The following is an 18,072-nucleotide window of genomic DNA, read 5'->3' as shown; positions in this document are numbered from 1 at the left end:
TCAAGGGTTTGCTTTTTGACAAGGGTAGAATGACAGCAGAAGGAGAGGGACAGTACCTGATAGAGAAAAGATTCAACAAAGTCAGTGAACATGGGGAAGTTGGGTGATCAGTTTTGTGGGAATAGGGTCAATGGAGCAGGAGCTGGGTCTCATGGACAAGATGAGCTCTGAGAGGGCATGAGGGGAGATGGGAGAGAAACTAGAGAAAGATGTGGGTTCAGGGCTCGGGAAAGGATGAAATTTAGAGACAGTTTGGTCCAGTGGGCTCGTGGAAGGGAGGGAAGCAGCAGAAGCAGCTGATCGGATTTACTCAATCTCAGTCGCAAAGAAGCTCCACAAGCTCCTCACACTTCTTGTTGGAGGTGAGGATGGAAGAGACAGGGGAGAGCGAGAGAACTTCAAAAGGAACTAACTTGTGTCAGAGATATTAAAAAGTTCCAACACACTGCGTATTTTCCACAGATCTAATTTATTTGACTTTTAGCCTGAATATGAGTCCCTGTAAGTGGCTGCAGTTTATTTCCATCAGCAGAACCAGACCCCAATGAACACGGCTCAGTCCTGGGTGTGATTAACGGAAAATTCCAATCACTGTAGTTATTTATGAACTCGCTGATGTCTCAACAGGCTGGATGAGGTTGTTAAAGCGTTCCCACACTGGGAGCAGGTGAACAGCCTCTCCCCAGTGTGAATTCGCTGGTGTCTCTGCAGGTTGGATAAATGAGAAAATCCTTTCCCACACTGACAACAGGTGAATGGCCTCTCCCCAGCGTGAACTCGCTGGTGTCTCTTCAGGTTGGATAAATTACTGAATCCCACCCCACACTGAGAGCAGGTGAATGGCCCCTCCCCAGTGTGAATTAGCTGGTGTCTCTGCAGGGTGGATAACCAAGTAAATCCGTTCTCACATTGAGAGCAGGTGAATGGCTTCTCCCCAGTGTGCATTAGCTGGTGTCTCTGCAGGGTGGATAACTGAGTAAATCCCTTCCCACACTGAAAGCAGGTGAACGGCCTCACCCCAGTGTGAATGCGTCGATGAATCTCCAGCTTCGATGGGACTCTGAATCCCTTCCCACAGTCCCCACATTTCCACCGTTTCTCCATGTTTTGGGTCTCCTCCTGTCTCTCCAGGTTCGATAATCAGTTCAGAATACGGGTAGGATCTCTCCTCGCTGTGAATGGTGTGATGTTCTTTCAGGCTGTGTAACTGGTTAAAGCTCTTTCCACAGTCAGTTCACTGGAAAACTCTCACTCGGGTGTGTGTTGTGTGGGTCTCGGTGTTTTTTCAGTCACACTGATGTTTTAAATCTTTAGCTGACAGTTCGGGAAAACATTTCTTCTTCTAGATTCAAAGGCGGGAGATATTGAGGTTCCAGGGAAGGGAGTGACTATCAGATCGAGGCTTGACTATTGAGATTTCTGTCTGTAATTCCTTCTCATCTAATATCCTGTAAAAACAATTTACAAAATTCATCACTGTCAGTATAGGATAGAAACTCAGAACAGACAATTCTAGTTTCTATGTCACATTTTTTCCTCTTTTATTCCCTGAAAGCTGTTAATCTCCATCCCACACAATCTCCCTCCATTCTCACTCTGCTGTATCTAATATTCACCCTCTCTATTCTCCTGAAGGTGCTGATTCAAGCTGATTGACAAATCCAAGCTCACAGCTTCCTGACCAGGAGATCACAACAAATATGAGCTGCAGTTGGCCATTCGGCCCATCGAGCCTGCTGAACTATTCAATGGGATCATTGGCTGATCTACCACAGCACCGTTTTCCCACACTATCCATCATATCCCTCGACATCTTCAATACCTACAGGAGGGACAGAGAGAACCAAGTGGAGTGGCGTAGCAACAACAATCTCTCCCTAAATGTCAGCAAAACTAAGGAGCTGATCATTGACTTCAGGAAGCGAAGTATCGTACACATCCCTGTCAGCATCAATGGTGCGACGTGGAGATGGTTGACAGCTTCAAATTCCTAGGTGTGCACATCAACAATCTGTCCTGGTCCATCCACGTCGACCATACGACCAAGAAAGCACAACAGTGTCTATACTTTCTCAGGAAACTAAGGAAATTCAGCATGTCCACATTAACTCTTACCAACTTTTACAGATGCACCATAGAAAGCATCCTATCTGGCTGCATCACAGCCTGGTATGGCAACTGCTTGGTCCAAGATCGTAAGAACCTACAGAGAACTGCGAACACAGCCCAGACCATCACACGAACCTGCCTCCCATCCATTGACTCTGTTTACACCTCCCTCTGCCTTGGGAAAGTGGGCAGCATAATCAAAGACTCCTCCCATCCGGGTTATTCTCTCTTCCAGCTTCTCCCATCAGAGAAAAGTCTGAGAACATGCTCTAACAGGGTCAACAACAGTTTCTTCCCCGCTGTTACCAGACTCCTGAATGATCCTCTTATGGACTGAACTGATCTCTTCACACATCTTCACTACTGAGTAGTAATGCACTCTGTATGCTCACCCCTTGCCTGTGCATTTATGTAGGTCCTATGTTTTTTTTTCACGTATGGAACGATCTTTATGGACTGTACGCAGAACAATGCTTTTCACTGTACCCCGGTACATGTGACAATAAATAAAATAAATCAATCAATAATCTCTCATCGTAACCTAACCCCCGTAGTCCAGGTATCGTGGCGTATCGTTTTAGTAAACGTATATTGCACTCCCTCCAAGGCCACAATATCCTCCAGAAGGTGTGGTGCCCAGAATTGCTCACAGTTCTCCAAGTGGGGTCTTACCAGGGTTTTGTATAACTGCAGCATAACCTCTGTGACTTTATACTCCAATCCTCTGGATATAAATGCTAGCATTCCTTTTTGATTATTTTCTGCACTTGTTCGGGGCATTTTAAGGATCAGTGCACCTTCGACATCCACTGTACTCAATCTCTTTCCATTTAGAAAGTCCTCTGTTTTATTATTTTTTGGTTCAAAACGGATAACCTCACACTTGATTATATTGAACTCCACCTGCCACAAATTTGCCCATTCACCTGGTCTGTCAATATCTCCGTGCAATTTTATGCCATCGTCTGGGCTGCCTACAATGCCACTTAACATTGTATCAACAGCAACAGTGAAGAGGCCTTTCGCCCATCAAGTCTGCACGAGTCAGAATCCAGGAGGGAGATTGAGAACCTAGTGGAGTGGTGCAGCGACAACTATCAATCCCTCAATGCCAGCAAAACTAAAGAGCTGGTCATTGACTTCAGGAAGCAATGTACTGTACACACCCCTGTCAGCATCAACGGGGCCGAGGTGGAGATGGTTAGCAGTTTCAAATTCCTAGGGGTGCACATCTCCAAAAATCATCCTGGTCCACCCACATCGACGCTACCACCAAGAAAGCACAGCAGCGCCTATATTTCCTCAAGAAACTAAGGAAATTCGGCATGTCCACATTAACTCATACCAACTTTTACAGATCCTATCTGGCTGCATCACAGTTTGGTATGGCAACTTTTGGGTCCAAGACCATAAGAAACTTCAGAGTCGTGAACACAGCCCAGTCCATCACACAAAGCTGCCTCCCATCCATTGACTCCATCTACACCTCCCGCTGCCTGGGGAAAGTGGGCAGCATAATCAAATACCCCTGCCACCCGGCTTACTCACTCTTCCAACTTCTTCCATCGGGCAGGAGATACAAAGGTCTGAGAACACGCACGAACAGACTCAAAAACAGCTTCTTCCCCACTGTCACCAGACTCCTAAATGACCCTCTTATGGACTGACCAGATTAACTACACCCCCTGTACGCTTCACCCGATGCCGGTGTTTATGTAGTTACATTGGGAGCTCTTCCGGGGCAGGTGTGACCTGTATAAGATGGACGGGTTACATCTAAACCGGAGAGGCATAAATATCCTGGCCGCAAGGTTTGCTAGTGTCACACGGGAGGGTTTAAACTAGTATGGCAGGGGGGTGGGCATGGGAGCAATAGGTCAGAAGGTGAGAGCATTGAGGGAGAACTAGGGAATAGGGACAGTGTGGCTCTGAGGCAGAGCAGACGGGGAGAAGTTGCTGAACACAGCGGGTCTGGTGGCCTGAAGTGCATATGTTTTAATGCAAGGAGCATTACGGGTAAGGCAGATGAACTTAGAGCTTGGATTAGTACTTGGAACTATGATGTTGTTGCCATTACAGAGCCCTGGTTGAGGGAAGGGCAGGATTGGCAGCTAAACGTTCCAGGATTTAGATGTTTCAGGCAGGATAGAGGGGGATGTAAAAGGGGAGGCGGAGTTGCGCTACTTGTTCGGGAGAATATCACAGCTATACTGCGAGAGGACACCTCAGAGGGCAGTGAGGCTATATGGGTAGAGATCAGGAATAAGAAGGGTGCAGTCACAATGTTGGGGGTATACTACAGGCCTCCCAACAGCCAGCGGGAGATAGAGGAGCAGATAGGTAGACAGATTTTGGAAAAGAGTAAAAACAACAGGGTTGTGGTGATGGGAGACTTCAACTTCCCCAATATTGACTGGGACTCACTTAGTGCCAGGGGCTTAGACGGGGCGGAGTTTGTAAGGAGCATCCAGGAGGGCTTCTTAAAACAATATGTAAACAGTCCAACTAGGGAAGGGGCGGTACTGGACCTGGTATTGGGGAATGAGCCCGGCCAGGTGGTAGATGTTTCAGTAGGGGAGCATTTCGGTAACAGTGACCACAATTCAGTAAGTTTTAAAGTACTGGTGGACAAGGATAAGAGTGGTCCGAGGATGAATGTGCTAAATTGGGGGAAGGCTAATTATAACAATATTAGACGGGAACTGAAGAACATAGATTGGGGGCGGATGTTTGAGGGCAAATCAACATCTGACATGTGGGAGGCTTTCAAGTGTCAGTTGAAAGGAATACAGGACCGGCATGTTCCTGTGAGGAAGAAAGATAAATACGGCAATTTTCGGGAACCTTGGATGACGAGTGATATTGTAGGCCTCGTCAAAAAGAAAAAGGAGGCATTTGTCAGGGCTAAAAGGCTGGGAACAGACGAATCCTGTGTGGCATATAAGGAAAGTAGGAAGGAACTTAAGCAAGGAGTCAGGAGGGCTAGAAGGGGTCACGAAAAGTCATTGGCAAATAGGGTTAAGGAAAATCCCAAGGCTTTTTCCACGTACATAAAAAGCAAGAGGGTAGCCAGGGAAAGGGTTGGCCCACTGAAGGATAGGCAAGGGAATCTATGTGTGGAGACAGAGGAAATGGGCGAGGTACTAAATGAATACTTTGCATCAGTATTCACCAAAGAGAAGGAATTGGTAGATGTTGAGTCTGGAGAAGGGGGTGTAGATAGCCTGGGTCACATTGTGATCCAAAAAGACGAGGTGTTGGGTGTCTTAAAAAATATTGAGGTAGATAAGTCCCCAGGGCCTGATGGGATCTACCCCAGAATACTGAAGGAGGCTGGAGAGGAAATTGCTGAGGCCTTGACAGAAATCTTTGGATCCTCGCTGTCTTCAGGGGATGTCCCGGAGGACTGGAGAATAGCCAATGTTGTTCCTCTGTTTAAGAAGGGTAGCAAGGATAATCCCGGGAACTACAGGCCGGTGAGCCTTACTTCAGTGGTAGGGAAATTACTGGAGAGAATTCTTCGAGACAGGATCTACTCCCATTTGGAAGCAAATGGACGTATTAGTGAGAGGCAGCACGGTTTTGTGAAGGGGAGGTCGTGTCTCACTAACTTGATAGAGTTTTTCGAGGAGGTCACGAAGATGATTGATGCAGGTAGGGCAGTAGATGTTGTCTACATGGACTTCAGTAAGGCCTTTGACAAGGTCCCTCATGGTAGACTAGTACAAAAGGTGAAGTCACACGAGATCAGGGGTGAACTGGCAAGGTGGATACAGAACTGGCTAGGCCATAGAAGGCAGAGGGTAGCAATGGAGGATTGCTTTTCTAATTGGAGGGCTGTGACCAGTGGTGTTCCACAGGGATCAGTGCTGGGACCTTTGCTCTTTGTAGTATATATAAATGATTTGGAGGAAAATGTAACTGGTCTGATTAGTAAGTTTGCAGACGACACAAAGGTTGGTGGAATTGCGGATAGCGATGAGGACTGTCTGAGGATACAGCAGGATTTAGATTGTCTGGAGACTTGGGCGGAGAGATGGCAGATGGAGTTTAATCCGGACAAATGTGAGGTAATGCATTTTGGAAGGTCTAATGCAGGTAGGGAATATACAGTGAATGGTAGAACCCTCAAGAGTATTGAAAGTCAAAGAGATCTAGGAGTACAGCTCCACAGGTCATTGAAAGGGGCAACACAGGTGGAGAAAGTAGTCAAGAAGGCATACGGCATGCTTGCCTTCATTGGCCGGGGCATTGAGTATAAGAATTGGCAAGTCATGTTGCAGCTGTATAGAACCTTAGTTAGGCCACACTTGGAGTATAGTGTTCAATTCTGGTCGCCACACTACCAGAAGGATGTGGAGGCTTTAGAGAGGGTGCAGAAGAGATTTACCAGAATGTTGCCTGGTATGGAGGGCATAAGCTATGAGGAGCGATTGAATAAACTCGGTTTGTTCTCACTGGAACGAAGGAGGTTGAGGGGCGACCTGATAGAGGTATACAAAATTATGAGGGGCATAGACAGAGTGGATAGTCAGAGGCTTTTCCCCAGGGTAGAGGGGTCAATTACTAGGGGGCATAGGTTTAAGGTGAGAGGGGCAAGGTTTAGAGTAGATGTACGAGGCAAGTTTTTTACGCAGAGGGTAGTGGGTGCCTGGAACTCGCTACCGGAGGAGGTAGTGGAAGCAGGGACGATAGGGACATTTAAGGGGCATCTTGACAAATATATGAATAGGATGGGAATAGAAGGATACGGACCCAGGAAGTGTAGAAGATTGTAGTTTAGTCGGGCAGTATGGTCGGCACGGGCTTGGAGGGCCGAAGGGCCTGTTCCTGTGCTGTACATTTCTTTGTTCTTTGTTGTACATTGTGTACCTTGTGTTGCCCTATTATATATTTTCTTTTATTTCCTTTTCTTTTCATGTACTTACTGATCTGTTGAGTTGCTCGCAAAAAAATACTTTTCACTGTACCTCGGTACACGTGACAATAAACAAATCCAATCCAATACTGACACACGAAAAACACCTGACCTACCGACCTAACCCCATTTGCCAGCAGTTGATCCATAGCCTTGAATGTTATGACGTGCCAGTCTTCATCCAGGTACTTTTTAAAGGATGTGAGGCAACCCGCCTCTACCACCCTCCCAGGCAGTGCATTCCAGATTGTCACCACCCTCTGGATGAAAAGGTTTTTCCTCAAAACCCCCCTAAACCCCCTGCCCCTCACCATGAACTTGTGTCCACTTGTGACTGACCCTTCAACTGAGGGGAACAGCTGCTCCCTACCCACCCTGTCCATGGCCCTCATAATCTTGTGCACCTCGATCAGGTCGCCTTTCAGTCTTCTCTGCTCCAATGAAAATAACCCACGCCTATCCAACCTCGCTTCATAACTTAAATGTTCCATCCCAGGCAACATCCTGGTGAATCGCCTCTTCACCCCCTCCAGTGCAATCACATCCTTCCTGTAATGTGGCGACCAGAACTGCACACAGTACACTAGCTAATAATAATAATGATAATCTTTATTAGTGTAACAAGTAGGCTTACATTAACCCTGCAATGAAGTTCCTGTGAAAATCTCCTCGTCACCACAGTCCGGCGCCTGTTCGGGGACACAGAGAGAGAATTCAGAATGTCCAATTCACCTAACAAGAAGCCGTTCCCCATTTAGAAAATAGTCGCCTCGATTATTTCTTCCAAAGTGCATAACCTCACACTTTTCCATATTCTAATACATCTGCCACATCTTTGCTCACTCTCCTAACCTGTCCAAGTCCTTCTGCAGCCTTCCCGTTTCTTCAACACTACCTGTCCCTCTACACATCTTTCTATCATCTGCAAGCTTAGCAACAGTGCCCTCTGTTCCTTCTTCCAGATCGTTAATGTATTGAATAGTTGTGGTCTCAACACTGACCCCTGTGGAACACCAATAGTCCCCGGCTGCCATCCTGAAATAGACCCCTTTATCTCCGCCTGTCAACTAATCCTCTAACCATTCCAGTACCTTGTCCCGAACACCATGGGCTCTTATCTTATTTAGCAGCCTGTTGTGCGGCACCTTGTCAAAGGCCTTCTGGAAACCCAAATGGATCATATCCACTGGCTCTCCTTTGCCTAACTTCCTTTTTACCTCCTCAAAGAATTCCAACAGATTTGTCAGGCATGACCTCCCCTTGATGAAGCCGTGCTGACTCAGTCCTATTTCACAATGCACTTCCAAGAACTCCGTAATAATGGACTCTAAAATCTTATCAACAACCAAAGTCAGACTAACCGGCTGATAATTTCCCATCTTCTATCTCTTTCCTTTCTTAAACTGGGGTGTGACATTACTCATTTCCCTGTCCCCTGGGAGCCCCTTGACTCCAGTGAATCCTGAAGGATCACCACCAATGGCTCCACAACCTCCGCAATTATCTCCTTCGGTACACTGGAGTGTAGTCCATCCGGTCTGGGTGATTTATCCAACTTCAGACCTTTCAGCTTCCCCAGCGCCTTCTCCTGAGCGATGGCCACTACACTCACCTCTGCCCCAGACTTTCTTTCCCCCACTCCCAGTTTTCTCTTTCCCTCCCCTCTGTTGGATCGCCCTCCTTGTCCCTCGATTTGGAGCATCTTGTGAAGGCACTGCTGGGAGTACTGCTCCAGTGCTTTTGAGGTGCCTGCTCTAGGTTTTCCAAGTTTCTGAAGCCGTTTGAGGGTAGAAAGAGTGAGGGATAGCCAACACCTCATGGAAAGCAATGGCATGCACGGTTTCATCAGCGCTGCCAATACAATTGATGACCTAAGCAGTCAATGGCCCCACCCCACTGAGAGCAAAGTGTGGAGGGGAACTCATCAAGGACAGAGTGTCAGTCAGTGCTCACTGGAGGGAACATTCTGAAGAACCCCTCGACCGAGACTCTGTATTTGGCTTTAACGTCCTCAAGTCCATTCCACAGTATCCTGTCCGGCCCAGTCCCCGTGGTACCCCGATCTGGAGCGGAGTGAAAAAGCCATTCAACAGCTGAAAAACACCACGGCCTCTGGAGCAGAATGAATTCCTGCTGAAATTCTGAAGCATGGCGGGGTTACACTCCTCGCATAGCTACACAATCTCATATTCTTCACCTGGGAAGAAGGATGCATGCCGGGGATCTCAGTGACACTGTGACTATATTCAAGAGAGACAAGTCTGATTGTGGTAACTGCACAGGCGACTCCCTGCTGTCTGCCACAGAGAAGATCATTGCCAGGATCCTCCTCAATGATCTCCTCTTCGTGGCCAAACAGCTCCTTCCAGAGTCACAGTTAGGTTATCTCCCTTCACGAGGCACCAAAGACATGATCGACACTATTTGACAAACACAAGAAAAATATACGAAACAGCAGCAATCGCAGTTCTTTGTCTTTTCTGACCTCACAAAAATGCTTTACGCCGTCAAAGTGATGTTTTTTTCAGTATGTTCTTCAAATTTGGCTGTCCTCAGAAATTGGCCACCATCCTCCGCCTGCACAATGAGGACACACAATCCATGATCCTCATCAATGGAAATACCCCAGACACTATCTCAGTGAAGACTGGGATCAGACAAGGATGTGTCACTGCACCAACCCTCTTCCCCTTCACTGTAACCCAGTTGTTAGCACTGTTGCTTCACATCACCAGGGACTTGGGTTTGATTCCCACTTAGGTCACTGTGCAGAGTCTGCACGTTCTCCCCATGTCTGCGTGGGTCTCCCACAAGTCCCGAAAGACGTGAGGTGATTTGTAAGTTGAACTGGACATTCTGAATTTTCCTCCAATTTACCCAAACAGGTGCCGGAGTGTGGCAACTAGGGGATTTTCACAGTAACTTCATTGCAGTTTTAATATAAGCCTACTTGTGACAATAATAAAGATTGTTATTATGGTGTTCATAAACTCCAACCTTGTTATAAGAAATTAAATTCTGAATAAAAATCAAGAGAAATCAATTTGTGTTCATCATAGTTAATCACTGCAGTGTTAATGTAAGCCTACTCATGACGCAAATAAAAATTATGATCTCACCTCCGGCAAATTACCCGCAGGTCTGGAGATAATCGACAGGACAGGAAACCGACACCACCTTCAAAACAAAACCAGAATCAGTTTGCAGATGCCGGATCTGTTTTTCAATCCATCCATCTCCCTTGATTCTATAACCATTAATACTCTTGTCTCACAACTTCAATCAATCTCAGTTTTTATAGTTTCTATTGACAGAATCTGAACAGAATTCCAGATTTCACTATATTTTCTGTGAAGTGATTTCTGACTTTGCTCCTGAACAGCCCAGTCTCAGTTAAACAAATACATATCACTGATTTGGACATTTAAATGGTGACAATTGCTTTACTCTTAACTGGTTATGTAACAGTATTTCAAAAACATAATAATTTGAGTAAAACTCTGCGGAAGCTGGAAATGTGAAGTGAAAACAGAAAGTTGTGGAAATCCTCAGCAGGTTTGGCAGCTTCTGTGAAGAGAGAGAAAGAGAGTTAACATTTCCAAACCAATCTGATTGTTCTTCAGAACTGAGTGTTTGCAGCATTGTGATTTCATTTGGCAAACATACTGAATGTGAACTTTGTGGTTCTTACAGATATTTGGCTGTAAATCTGATTTCAGACCTTCCTCTGAACACTTTCCAACCTCAGCTCCAGCTCATTGTCCTTCACTAAAGACCCGGATAGAGAATCACCGCCACAAGATGGCGGCGGCCGCCGGGTGCCCCGGGTGTTGTCACCGGGCAGGAAGTCCCGCCCACTCCCTCTTCCCTAACCAAGATGGCCGCCCCAGCGCTCTGCTCCAAGAACAAAAGACCCGCTTTCCACTCCCAAGATGGCGGCGATCGTCAGTTTCCCCGGGGCCTGCCAGTGAGGAGGAAGCCCCATCCACTCCCTCTTCCCATACAAGATGGCCGTCCAAGCGATCCGCTCCAAGAACAAAAGACCTGACTCTCTTACCCAAGATGGCGGCCGGTAAATTCCGTGAAAAACCACACCCGGATTGCTCTCCTCCTATTGGTCACCAGCCACCGTCAATCACTCCCCAGCTGTTGCGAGCTGGAGCATGCGCAGTGCGGACATGAAGATGGACTCAGGCGGGTGAGTGGAGGCCCCAAACCCCCAATAAGACCCATTGATTTTATTGTCAGTCTGCAGACAGGAGCTGGAGAACTGAACCCAGGCAGAGGAGAGGGAGGGAGAAAACTGGCAGTAGAGGAAAGAAATGGTGAGATGGGTTTGGATTTCAGCCCAGGGAGGAGGGAGAGTGTGTGGGACTGGGATTTACAACTTTGGGGGAACAAGAGAGGAAAAAATGTTCCAGAGAAACGAGAATTGTCTGTTCAGAATTTCTATCCTGGACTGACAGTGATGACTTTTGTAAACTCCTTTTACAGAATATTCGAAGCGGAAGATTGGCCGACAGAAAACTCAACCAATCATCAAAATCTGACAGTCACTCAATTCTTTAGAACCTGACTATCACAGTCTTTGAATGTGGAAGGAGTAATGTTTGTCTGTTCAGTTTGTGGGAAAAGATTTCAAATATCAGTGTGATTGGAAACGCACCGAGACCCACACAGACAGTGAATGTTCCAGTGAACTGATGTGGGAAGAGCTTTAACCAACTATGTAGGCAGAAAAACCATCACATCATTCACAGTGGGGAGAAACATACACTTGTTGTGTGTCTGGATGAGAGTTCAACTTGTCATTCAACCTGGAGAGACACAAGGACACCGGCACCATGGAGAAACCGTGGAAATGTGGGGACTGTTGGAAGGGATTCAGTTACCCTTCTGAACTGGAAATGCATCGACGCAGTCACACTGGGGAGAGGCCATTCACCTGCTCCACCTGTGGGAAGGGATTCACTCAGTCATCCAGCCTGCTGACACACCAGTATGTTCACACTGATCAGACACCTTTCAAATGTTGTGACTGTGAGAAGAAATTTAAAAGCAAAAAGTATCTGTTGAGACACCAACACATTAACAGTGAGGAGAAGCCATTCACCTGCTCCTTGTGTGGAAAGGGATTCACTGCTACATCTAACCTGCAGAAACACCAACGAGTTCACACTGATAAAAGACCTTCTAAATGTCCAGACTGTGGGAAGTGCTTTAAAACGTCCGGGGAAGTGACCTGTCATCAACGTGTTCACACTGACGAGAGACCATTCAGATGCTCTCACTGCGGGACTGGCTTCAGGCGATCATCTGAACTTGCTGTACATCAGAGAATTCACACTGGGGAGAGACCATTTACCTGCTCTGTGTGTGGGAAGGGATTCATTCAGTCTTATCACCTACTGAAACACCAACAAATTCACTCTGATATAAAACCTTTTAAATGTTTTGACTGTGAGCAGAGCTTTCGAAGCAGCGATGGCCTAGTGATGCACCAGCGAATTCACACTGGGGAGAGGCCATTCACCTGCTCTGTGTGTGGGAAGGGATTCACTCAGTCATACAACCTGCTGAAACACCAACAAATTCACTCTGATATATAAGACCATAAGACATAGGAGCGTAAGTAAGGCCATTCGGCCCATCGAGTCCACTCCACCATTCAATCATGGCTGATTTCAACTCCATTTACTCGCTCTCTCTCCATAGCCCTTAATTCCTCGAGAAACCTTTTAAATATTTTGCCTGTGAACAGAGCTTTAGAAGCAGCAATGAGCTGATGATTCACCAGCGAGTTCACGCTGGAGAGAGATTGTTCACCTGCCCCGAGTGCGGGAATAGATTCACTGACTTACAACTTATGCTGAGACACCAGCGACTTCATGAGTCTGTCCAGGGATTGGATTCGGCTGTTTTTGCTGCTGTCAATCAGATCCAGGACTGAATGTGTGGGTTAACCCTGAGGTGTGTAAGAAACATGCCCCAGTCACTCTCTTCCATGGTTCAGAGCTCCGAGATACAGACAGAAGGCTCCTTTACAACTGTGTTTAGAGTCAACAAGATTAATTCCCGTACCAGCCTCCCCGAACAGGTGCCGGAATGTGGCGACTAGGGGCTTTTCACAGTAACTTCATTGAAGCCTACTTGTGACAATAAGTGATTTTTATTTCATTTCGTGATGAATGCTGGAAACTGCAAGATTTTAGTCCAGGAGTCAAGAGTTTACCCAAAAACGGGATCCAAGTTATTGGTAATTTTAAAGCAATTTATGAAAAAGCAACAGTTTAGATTTGGTACACCAGCTAAATCGGCAGGAAATACATGTGGCCCACAACATGTGAGAATGGATTACTGGTCTCCGATCAGGGGGATGCTGATCTCCAAGGCTGGAGGTGACAGTCTTCTCGGAATGGTTTACCGATCCCGGATCTGACACTCGGACAGATGGAGCTGATCTCCGAGGCCGGAGGTGACGGTCTCCTCGGTATAGTTTACCGATCCCGGATCAATCACTCGGACAGATGGAGCTGATCTCTGCGGCTGGAGGTGACAGTCTCCTCGGAATGGTTTACTGATCCCGGATATGACACCGGGACAAATGAAGCTGATCTCTGGGGCTGGAGGTGACAGTCTCCTCGGAATGGTTTACTGATCCCGGATCAGACACTCGGAAAGATGGAGCCGATCTCCGGGGCTGGAGGTGACAGTCTCCTTGGAATGGTTTATTGATCCCGGATCAGACACTCGGACAGCTGAAGCTGATCTCCGGGGCTGGAGTCTCTTGTGTTCTCCTTCCTGTGCAGCTGTACAGAACGCTGGTACGGCCGCATTTGGAGTATTGCGTACAGTTCTGGTCACCGCATTATAGGAAGGACGTGGAGGCTTTGGAGCGGGTGCAGAGGAGATTTACCAGGATGTTGCCTGGTATGGAGGGAAAATCTTATGAGGAAAGGCTGATGGACTTGAGGTTGTTTTCGTTGGAGAGAAGAAGGTTAAGAGGAGACTTAATAGAGGCATACAAAATGATCAGGGGGTTGGATAGGGTGGACAGTGAGAGCCTTCTCCCGCGGATGGATATGGCTGGCACGAGGGGACATAACTTTAAACTGAGGGGTAATAGATATAGGACAGAGGTCAGAGGTAGGTTCTTTATGCAAAGAGTAGTGAGGCCGTGGAATGCCCTACCTGCTACAGTAGTGAACTCGCCAACATTGAGGGCATTTAAAAGTTTATTGGATAAACATATGGATAATAATGGCATAGTGTAGGTTAGATGGCTTTTGTTTCGGTGCAACATCGTGGGCCGAAGGGCCTGTACTGCGCTGTATTGTTCTATGTTCTATGTCCTCTGGATCCAGTCAGAGTGTTTGGTGTTAGTCTGAATCCAGCACCGATCACTTTGAAAATCTTTCCTGTCCAAAGTGATTTTCCTGTCGAACCGTTTTAACCTTTACTCAGACAGTTGGTTTATATTCGGGTCGTGAGATCCAACCTTCTCCAGTTTAGAAATCTGGTTTCAGGGTTTGTGACAGAGAGAACAGGCCTGTGCTGTGTGTGTCACCCAGCAAGCTGCTGTGGAAGCTTTGTTACTGAGAGCCAGAGAGAGCTCATTCTAGTCACAGTCAATGAATTTCTGACATTTAAGAACATTATTAGATGGTGAATTTCTTTACAAAATGTGCTGTTCAATCAGAGATGATGCAAAGCTGTGACTTGTTCCTGACTGAAGGTGAAGTTTCCAGCTGAGAATCTTCGGTCTGAAGTTTCCGAGTGTTTTTGTGACATTCCTGAGTTTTCCAATGTGAGGCAGTGACAACAACAACTGGCATTAACCCATCAACAGGTTAAAATGTCGGAGACCCTTCACAGAGGGACAGAAGCTGGGTGGAAAAGGTAAGGAGACAGGTTTAGCGAGGGGTTTCCAGCCCTCAGGACCTCGGTAGGTGAAGGTGCCTCTGCCAATGGTGGAGTGAAGCAAGTCGAGGAGCTGAAGGGGGTGAGGATTTTTTTTGTGATTGTTTTATGGGATGTGGACGTCACTGGAAAGGCCGGGTTTAGTTACCCATCCCTAATTGCCCATCAACTGAGTGGCCAGCTCAGCACTAGAGTTAACCATATTGCTGTGGGTCTGGAGTCACATGTAGGCCAGACCAGGTAAGGAGGGCAGATTTACTTCAGTTCACTGAAGGGCATGAGTGAACCAGATGGGTTTTTCCAACAATCGATGATAGTTGTCACGGCCGCTGAGACTAACTTTAGAATTCCAGGTTTATTAATTGGATTTGGGATTTGAATCCGTGTCTCCAGAGCATTAGCCTGGGCCTCTGGATCACTAGTCCAGTGACATTACCACGATGCCACCTTCTCCCCTAATTGGAGGAGTGAGGGAGCGTGGAGGGTTGTAGGGCTGGAGGAGGCTCCAGAGACTGTCTGTTATGGAGAGAGTGGCTGCCTCCATGGAGCTTCAAGCACGGCTCTGAAATGGGTCGTTGTAGGTCATGACCACGGCCATGCAGGTGATGTCTGCTGCCTTGTACAGGATGACAGATACTGTCAACACGTCACTGATCTCCCCCAAGCTGGTCAGCAGCAGAGTGGGAGGAATGAGTGGGAGGGCAGCACGGTAGCATTGTGGATAGCACAATTGCTTCACAGCTCCAGGGTCCCAGGTTCAATTCCAGCTTGGGTCACTGTCTGTGCGGAGTCTGCACGTCCTCCCCGTGTGTGCGTGGGTTTCCTCCGGGTGCTCCGGTTTCCTCCCACAGTCCAAAGATGTGCAGGTTAGGTGGATTGGCCATGATAAATTGCCCTTAGTGTCCAAAATTGCCCTGAGTGTTGGGTGGGGTTACTGGGTTATGGGGATAGGGTGGAGGTGTTGACCTTGGGTAGGGTGCTCTTTCCAAGAGCCGGTGCAGACTCGATGGGCCGAGTGGCCTCCTTCTGCACTGTAAATTCTATGATATGAATGATGTGACGCTGGTCCAGGAGAGGGATGGTGGAGGAAGGAGACATGGAACTGGGAACTCCACTCAAAGAGCTCCCACCTTAGACCGGTTCCCCCCCAAACCCAGAGGCAGTATCCAACACGCCGCCCCATCTCCAGCTGAATCTGCCCCGCACAGGTACAGATGGGTCAGTCTGTCTCAGGACCCTCAGGAGCTCTGAAACCCAGAGGGTGGAGACCACAAGCCTCTGGGTAGTGAGAGCAGGGATGTGAGCAGCCTGTCCCTACCTCTGCTGAAACCACACAGAATGCACCAAGTAGAAGCAACAGGGTCTGGGCTCCAAATTGTAATTCACCAAGTGTCTGAAATGGGGGTTTGACAAGATATGAAGTTTCTTTATTCAACAATGATGCACAAACTGTATTGACTGGAACCACTTCCAGCTCTTGTCCGTTCTTACATCCCGGGGCCAGCTCAGCCTTTCACTGAGTTCATGCTGAATGTGAATCTAGGCTGGGAGCCATTGGTGGATGTGCAATGGGAGGATGAGTGGGTGAAGGAATGTTCAGTGAACAGGGAGGGGGAGGGGGGTTGGTGCTGCTGGTGGGAAGTGTTCATTCTGAAGGAGTCCCACCTGAAACAGAGACCATTCATTTCTCACTTTGAAATGATTGAGCTGCTGTCTGTCCCCATTTCTGTTCAGTTTTTCAATATTTATATATTTAAATCTCGACTGAAACATATTCTTGTTGTAACCCTGAGATCCAGAGTATTTTAAATCTGTTAAAGTCAATCCCCATCGAGTGCACAGGGCTCAACTGGTCCGAACTTTTTATGTTATAAATAAACCAAGATCTTACAAGATGTTTATCGGGGAATTGTTTTTCGCTGAGACCAGGGATGGTCAAACTGTCCCAAAGTTCAGATATGGGACTTGAGACTGGGCTATGGGGCCCACGTACTTGGAGCATCATTCTCGGATGTCCTTCATCCCTGACTTTAATCACATCCCAATTGGGGGCCGTTAGCTGCCTGGACCCTAATCACTGGAATTTCATCCCTAAAACTCCCCACTTTTCCACTTCATTTTCCACCTTTAGTTGAACCTTGACGTCACAGCCTGCAGGTAAGGGATTGCCTGGTGACTGGTAAATCGTTTTTCTTTTATTTTCCCTCTGGTGTTATCGTGCAGGTCGCAGAGGTTGCTGAGTGAGTGCTTGCTGCGAAGGGGAGTGAATAACAGGTAAGCTCTTTCTTTTTCTTTTTTTATCTAGAGGGGATGGCAGTGAAGGTAGTGCAATGTTCCTCCTGCAGAATGTTTGAGGTCAGGGACGCCGTTAGTGTCCCTTCTGATTTCATCTGTGGGAAGTGCACCCATCTCCAGCTCCTCAGAAACCACGTTAGGGAACTGGAGCTGGAGTTGGATGAACTTCGGATCATTCGGGAGGCAGAGGTGGTCATAGATAGAAGCTTCAGGATGTAGTTATTCCGAAGAATAAAGATAGATGGGTGACGGTGAGAGGGGCTGGGAGGAAGCAGTCAGTACAGGGATCCCCTGTGGTCGTTCCCCTTAGTAACAAGTATACCGCTTTGGATACTGTTTGGGGGGGGGGGGGGGGCTTACCAGGGGTAAGCCATGGGGTACAGGTCTCTGGCACAGAGTCTGTCCCTGTTGCTCAGAAGGGAAGGGGGGAGAGGAGTAGAGCATTAGTCATTGGAGACTCCATAGTTAGGGGGATAGATGGGAGATTCTGTGGGAACGAGAGAGACTCGCGGTTGGTGTGTTGCCTCCCAGGTGCCAGGGTGCATGATGTCTCGGATCGTGTTTTCGGGATCCTTAAGGGGGAGGGGGAGCAGCCCCAAGTCGTGGTTCACATAGGTCCCAACGACATAGGTAGGGATAGGGATGTAAGGCAGGAATTCAGGGAGCTAGGGTGGAAACTTAGATCGAGGACAAACTTTTATCTCTGGGTTGTTACCCATGCCACGTGCAAGCAAGACGAGGAATAGGGAGAGAGAGGTGTTGAACACGTGGCTACAGGGATGGTGCAGGAGGGAGGGTTTCAGATTTCTGGATAATTGGGGCTCATTCTG

At 47.5% G+C, this 18,072-nt stretch overlaps 1 long non-coding RNA gene across 5 annotated transcripts; it reads right to left on the bottom strand.

Annotated features, from left to right (window-relative positions):
• Positions 1-450: 450 nt before the first annotated feature.
• LOC140418453 (uncharacterized) lies at positions 451-10,842 on the bottom strand. Of its 5 annotated transcripts, none has more exons than XR_011945051.1 (3): positions 10,719-10,842; positions 10,147-10,594; positions 451-1,448 (listed from the first exon to the last, which is right to left on the bottom strand). It is a non-coding gene; the product is annotated as an uncharacterized lncRNA (long non-coding RNA). The 5 variants fall into 5 exon arrangements; XR_011945050.1 differs by having other exon boundaries at positions 10,147-10,204; positions 10,719-10,832; XR_011945052.1 differs by lacking the exon at positions 10,719-10,842 and adding an exon at positions 10,694-10,710.
• Between the last annotated feature and the right edge of the window lie 7,230 nt (positions 10,843-18,072).

Source organism: Scyliorhinus torazame, chromosome 5 (genome assembly GCF_047496885.1).
Source record: "Scyliorhinus torazame isolate Kashiwa2021f chromosome 5, sScyTor2.1, whole genome shotgun sequence".
Lineage (NCBI taxonomy): Eukaryota > Metazoa > Chordata > Chondrichthyes > Carcharhiniformes > Scyliorhinidae > Scyliorhinus > Scyliorhinus torazame.
Note: the sequence above shows the minus strand (reverse complement) of the source record. Positions and strands in the feature narration are given on the sequence as shown.